Source organism: Petromyzon marinus, chromosome 71 (assembly GCF_048934315.1).
Source record: "Petromyzon marinus isolate PM22_M1 ecotype Great Lakes invasive population chromosome 71, UKy_Petmar_22M1.pri1.0, whole genome shotgun sequence".
NCBI classification, from domain to species: Eukaryota; Metazoa; Chordata; class Hyperoartia; order Petromyzontiformes; family Petromyzontidae; genus Petromyzon; species Petromyzon marinus.
In genome coordinates, this window is record NC_133737.1 from 5,478,670 (window position 1) to 5,485,075 (window position 6,406).

Below are 6,406 nucleotides of genomic sequence, written 5' to 3' on the forward strand. Positions count from 1 at the left end.
GCCAAGTTGGCTAAAACCTTCCCCTTCTGAGTGAGTGACTGACTGAGTGACTGAGTGACTGAGTGAGTTGGTGAGTGACTGAGTGAGTGACTGAGTGAGTGACTGAGTGACTGAGTGAGTGACTGAGTGAGTGACTGAGTGAGTGACTGAGTGACTGAGTGAGTGACTGAGTGAGTGACTGAGTGACTGAGTGAGTTGGTGAGTGACTGAGTGAGTGACTGAGTGAGTGACTGAGTGACTGAGTGAGTGACTGAGTGAGGCTGAGTGTGAGTGACGTGAGTGACTGAGTGAGTGAGTGAGTGTCTGAGTGAGTGAGTGAGTGACTGAGTGAGTGACTGAGTGAGTGACTGAGTGACTGAGTGACTGAGTGAGTGACTGAGTGACTGACTGAGTTGGTGAGTGACTGAGTGACTGAGTGAGTCACTGAGTGAGTGGGTGAGTGACTGAGTGAGTGACTGAGTGAGTGAGTGAGTGACTGAGTGAGTGTCTGAGTGACTGAGTGAGTGTTTGAGTGAGTGAGTGAGTGTGTGAGTGAGTGACTGAGTGAGTGTCTGAGTGAGTGACTGAGTGAGTGACTGAGTGAGTGACTGAGTGAGTATTTGAGTGAGTTAATGAGTGAGTTGGTGAGTGACTGAGTGAGTGACCCTTCCACCATCTCTCCCACACAGCGTCCTGGTCGCCAAGTTGGCTAAAACCTTCCCTTCCGTGTCCTTCGAGAACGTCTCAAGTGCATCACGTGACCTGGCTCAGGGCATCTCAGTCTGCTGCAGCAAAAATCACATCCACTCAGCCAGCTGCATCATGGAGAAGGTGATGGTGGTGGTGGTGGTGATGGTGGTGGTGGTGATGGTGGTGGTGGTGATGGTGGTGGTGGTGATGGTGATGGTGGTGATGGTGGTGGTGATGGTGGTGATGGTGGTGGTGGTGATGGTGGTGATGGTGGTGGTGGTGATGGTGATGGTGGTGATGGTGGTGGTGTTGGTGGTGGTGGTGGTGGTGATGGTGATGGTGGTGATGGTGGTGATGGTGGTGGTGGTGATGGTGGTGGTGGTGGTGATGATGGTGGTGATGGTGGTGGTGATGGAGGTGGTGGTGATGGTGGTGGTGATGGTGGTGGTGATGGAGGAGGTGGTGATGGTGGTGGTGGTGGTGGTGATGGTGGTGGTGGTGATGGTGGTGGTGGGGGTGGTGGTGGGGACTCACACCCACCCACACAGACACCCACAGACACCCACACAGACACAGACACCCACACAGACACCCACAGACACCCACACAGACACAGACACCCACACAGACACCCACACCCCACCCACACAGACACCCACACAGACACCCACACCCACCCACACAGACACCCACACAGACACCCACAGACACCCACACAGACACCCACACCCACCCACACAGACACCCACACAGACACCCACACCCACCCACACAGACACCCACACAGACACCCACACAGACACCCACACAGACACCCACACCCACCCACACAGACACCCACACAGACACCCACACCCACCCACACAGACACCCACACAGACACCCACACAGACACCCACACAGACACCCACACAGACACACACACAGACACACACACAGACACCCATAGACAGACACCCACAGACACCCACACAGACACACACACAGACACACAGACACCCACAGACACCCACACAGACACCCATAGACAGACACCCACAGACACCCACACAGACACACACACAGACACACACAGACAAACACACACAGACACACACAGACAAACACACACAGACACCCACAGACACCCACACAGACACCCACACAGACACCCACACAGACACCCACACAGACACCCACACACAGACACCCACACACAGACACTCATAGACACACCCACAGACAGACACCCACACAGACACCCACACAGACACCCACACAGACACCCACACAGACACCCACACAGACACCCACACAGACACACACACAGACACACACACAGACACACACACAGACACCCATAGACAGACACCCACAGACACCCACACAGACATCCACACAGACACACACACAGACACACACACAGACACCCATAGACAGACACCCACAGACACCCACACAGACACACACAGACAAACACACAGACACCCACACAGACACCCACACATACACCCACACAGACACCCACAGACACCCACACAGACACACACAGACACCCACAGACACCCACACAGACACCCACACAGACACCCACACAGACACCCACACAGACACACACACAGACACCCATAGACAGACACCCACAGACACCCACACAGACACACACACAGACACACACAGACAAACACACACAGACACACCACACACACCCACACAGACACACACACAGACACCCACACAGACACCCACACAGACACCCACACAGACACCCACACAGACACACCCACAGACACCCACACAGACACCCACACAGACACCCACACAGACAAACACACACAGACACCCACAGACACCCACACAGACACCCACACAGACACCCACACAGACACCCACACAGACACACACAGACACCCACACAGACACCCACACAGGCACACACAGACACACACACCCACACAGACTCACACACAGACACACACACAGACACACACACAGACACACACACAGACACACACAGACAGACACACACACACACCCACACACACACAACAGACACACACACAGACACACACGCAGACACACACACACCCACACACCCACACAGACACACACACAGACACACACACAGACACACACACAGACACCCACACACCCCACACAGACACACACACAGACACACACACAGACACACACACAGACACACACACAGACACCCACACACCCACACAGACACACACACAGACACACACACAGTCACCCACCCACACACACACAGACACCCACCCACCCACACCCCCCCCCACCCACACCACCACCCCACCCACCCACCAACCCCTTCACCACCACCATCTCTCTCCGCTCCCAGATGGACCCGGTCTACCTGCTACTCTGCTCCCAGTCGTCTCGGCCTGCCCCGAGGCTCGAGGCCTGCTGTCGCATGGCCTCCTACGGACGCCTCGGGTGCATTCGCGGCCTCGCTCAGGGCAAGGGAGGCGACGGAGGCAGTCCAGGCGGCGGAGGCAGTGGAGGCAGTGGAGGCGACGGAGGCGGTCCAGGCGGTGCGCCCGAGGCGGTGGTCGTGGACCACGAACGGGAGTGCTCGGCGGAGCCGCGGGCTCTCGGGAAGAGGTGAACGGGGAAAGTCAGTCGCTTAGTCAGTCGCTTAGTCGGTCAGTCGGTCAGTCAGTCAGTCAGTTGCTTAGTCAGTCAGTCAGTCGGTCAGTCAGTCAGTCAGTCAGTCGCTCGGTCACTCAGCCACTCACTCACCCACCCACTCACCCACTCACCCATCCACCCACCCACTCACCCACTCACCCACCCACTCACTCACTCACTCACCCACCCACTCACCCACCCACTCACTCACCACTCCACCCACTCACCCGCTCACTCACTCACCCACTCACCCACTCACCCACTCACCCACTCACTCACTCACCCACTCACCCACTCACTCACTCACTCACCCACTCACTCACTCACCCACTCACCCACTCACCCACTCACTCACCCACTCACCACCCACTCAACTCACTCACTCACCCACTCACTCACCCACCCACTCACTCACCCACCCACTCACTCACCACTCACTCACTCACTCACTCACTCACCCACTCACTCACTCACTCACCCACCCACTCACCCACTCACTCACCCACTCACTCACTCACTCACCCACTCACTCACTCACTCACCCACCCACTCACCCACTCACTCACCCACTCACCCACCCACTCACTCACTCACCCACCTCGCTCAGGGCAAGCCCGGTGGAGGCGATGGAGGCGGTCCAGGCGGTGCGCCCGAGGCGGTGGTCGTGGACCACGAACGGGAGTGCTCGGCGGAGCCGCGGGCTCTCGGGAAGAGGTGAACGGGGAAAGTCAGTCGGTCGCTTAGTCGGTTGCTTAGTCAGCGCTTAGTCAGTTGCTTAGTCAGTCGCTTAGTCAGTTGCTTAGTCAGTCAGTCAGTCGGTCAGCGGTCAGTCAGTCAGTCGGTCGGTCAGTCACTCACCCACTAACCCACCCACCCACCCACTCACTCACTCATCCACTCACACATTCACAAACCCACTCACCACCCACCCACTAACCCACCCACCCACCAACCTACTCACTCACTCACTCATCCACCCACCCCCCACTCACTCACCCACTCACCCCACCCACTCACTCACTCACCCACCCACTACCCACCCACCCACTTACCCACCCACTCACCCACTCCACTCAACCACCCACCCCACCCACTCACCCCACTCACCCACCCACCCACTCACCCACCCACCCACCCACTCACCCACTCACTCACTCACCCACTCACTCACCCACCCACTCACCCACTCACTCACCCACCCACCCACTCACCCACTCACCCACTCACCCACCCACCCACTCACCCACTCACTCACTCACCCACCCACCCACTCACTCACGCACTCACCCACTCACCCACTCACCCACTCACTCACTCACCCACTCACCCACTCACTCACCCACCCACTCACCCACCCACTCACCCACCCACTCACCCACTCACCCACTCACTCACCCACTCACCCACTCACTCACCCACTCACTCAACTCACCCACTCACTCACTCACTCACCCACTCACCCACTCACTCACGCACCCACCCACTCACTCACCCACCCACTCACTCACTCACGCACTCACTCACCCACTCACTCACTAACCCACCCACTCACTCACCACTCACCCACTCACTCACTCACCCACCCACTCACTCACCCACTCACCCACCCACTCACCCACCCACTCACTAACCCACCCACTCACTCACCCACTCACTCACCCACCCACTCACCCACCCACTCACTCACTCACCCACCCACTCACTCACCCACCCACTCACCCACTCACTCACCCACTCACCCACTCACCCACTCACTCACCCACTCACTCACCCACTCACCCACTCACTCACCCACTCACCCACTCACCCACTCACCCACCCACTCACCCACTCACCACCTACCCACTCACTCACTCACCCACTCACTCACCCACTCACCCACTCACTCACCCACTCACCCACCCACCCACTCACCCACCCACTCACCCACTCACCCACCCACTCACCACTCACCACCTACCCACTCACTCACTCACCCACTCACTCACTCACCACCACTCACCCACTCACTCACCCACTCACCCTCACTCACCCACTCATCACTCACCCACTCACCCACTCACTCACCCACTCACCCACTCACCCACTCACCCACCCACTCACCCACTCACCACCTACCCACTCACTCACTCACCCACTCACTCACCCACTCACTCACTCACCCACCCACCCACCCACTCACCCACCACCCACCCACCCACCCACCCCCCCACTCACCCACTCACCCACTCACCCACTCACCCCACCCACTCACCCACTCACCCACTCACCCACTCACCCAACCACACCAACCCACTCACCCAACCACTCCCCACTCACCCAACCACTCACCCACTCACTCACTCACTCACCCACCCACTCACCCACTCACTCACTCACCCACCTCGCTCAGGGCAAGCCCGGTGGAGGCGATGGAGGCGGTCCAGGCGGTGCGCCCGAGGCGGTGGTCGTGGACCACGAACGGGAGTGCTCGGCGGAGCCGCGGGCTCTCGGGAAGAGGTGAACGGGGAAAGTCAGTCAGTCGCTTAGTCAGTCGCTTAGTCGGTCAGTCGGTCAGTCGGTCAGTCAGTTGCTTAGTCAGTCAGTCAGTCGGTCAGTCAGTCAGTCAGTCGCTCGGTCACTCAGCCACTCACTCACCCACCCACTCACCCACTCACCCATCCACCCACCCACTCACCCACTCACCCACCCACTCACTCACTCACTCACCCACCCACTCACCCACCCACTCACTCACTCACCCACTCACCCGCTCACTCACTCACCCACTCACCCACTCACCCACTCACCCACTCACTCACTCACCCACTCACCCACTCACTCACTCACTCACCCACTCACTCACTCACCCACTCACCCACTCACCCACTCACTCACCCACTCACCCACCCACTCCTCACTCACCACTCACCCACTCACTCACCCACCCACTCACTCACCCACCCACTCACTCACCCACTCACTCACTCACTCACCCACTCACTCACTCACTCACCCACCCACTCACCCACTCACTCACCCACTCACTCACTCACTCACCCACTCACTCACTCACTCACCCACCCACTCACCCACTCACTCACCCACTCACCCACCCACTCAC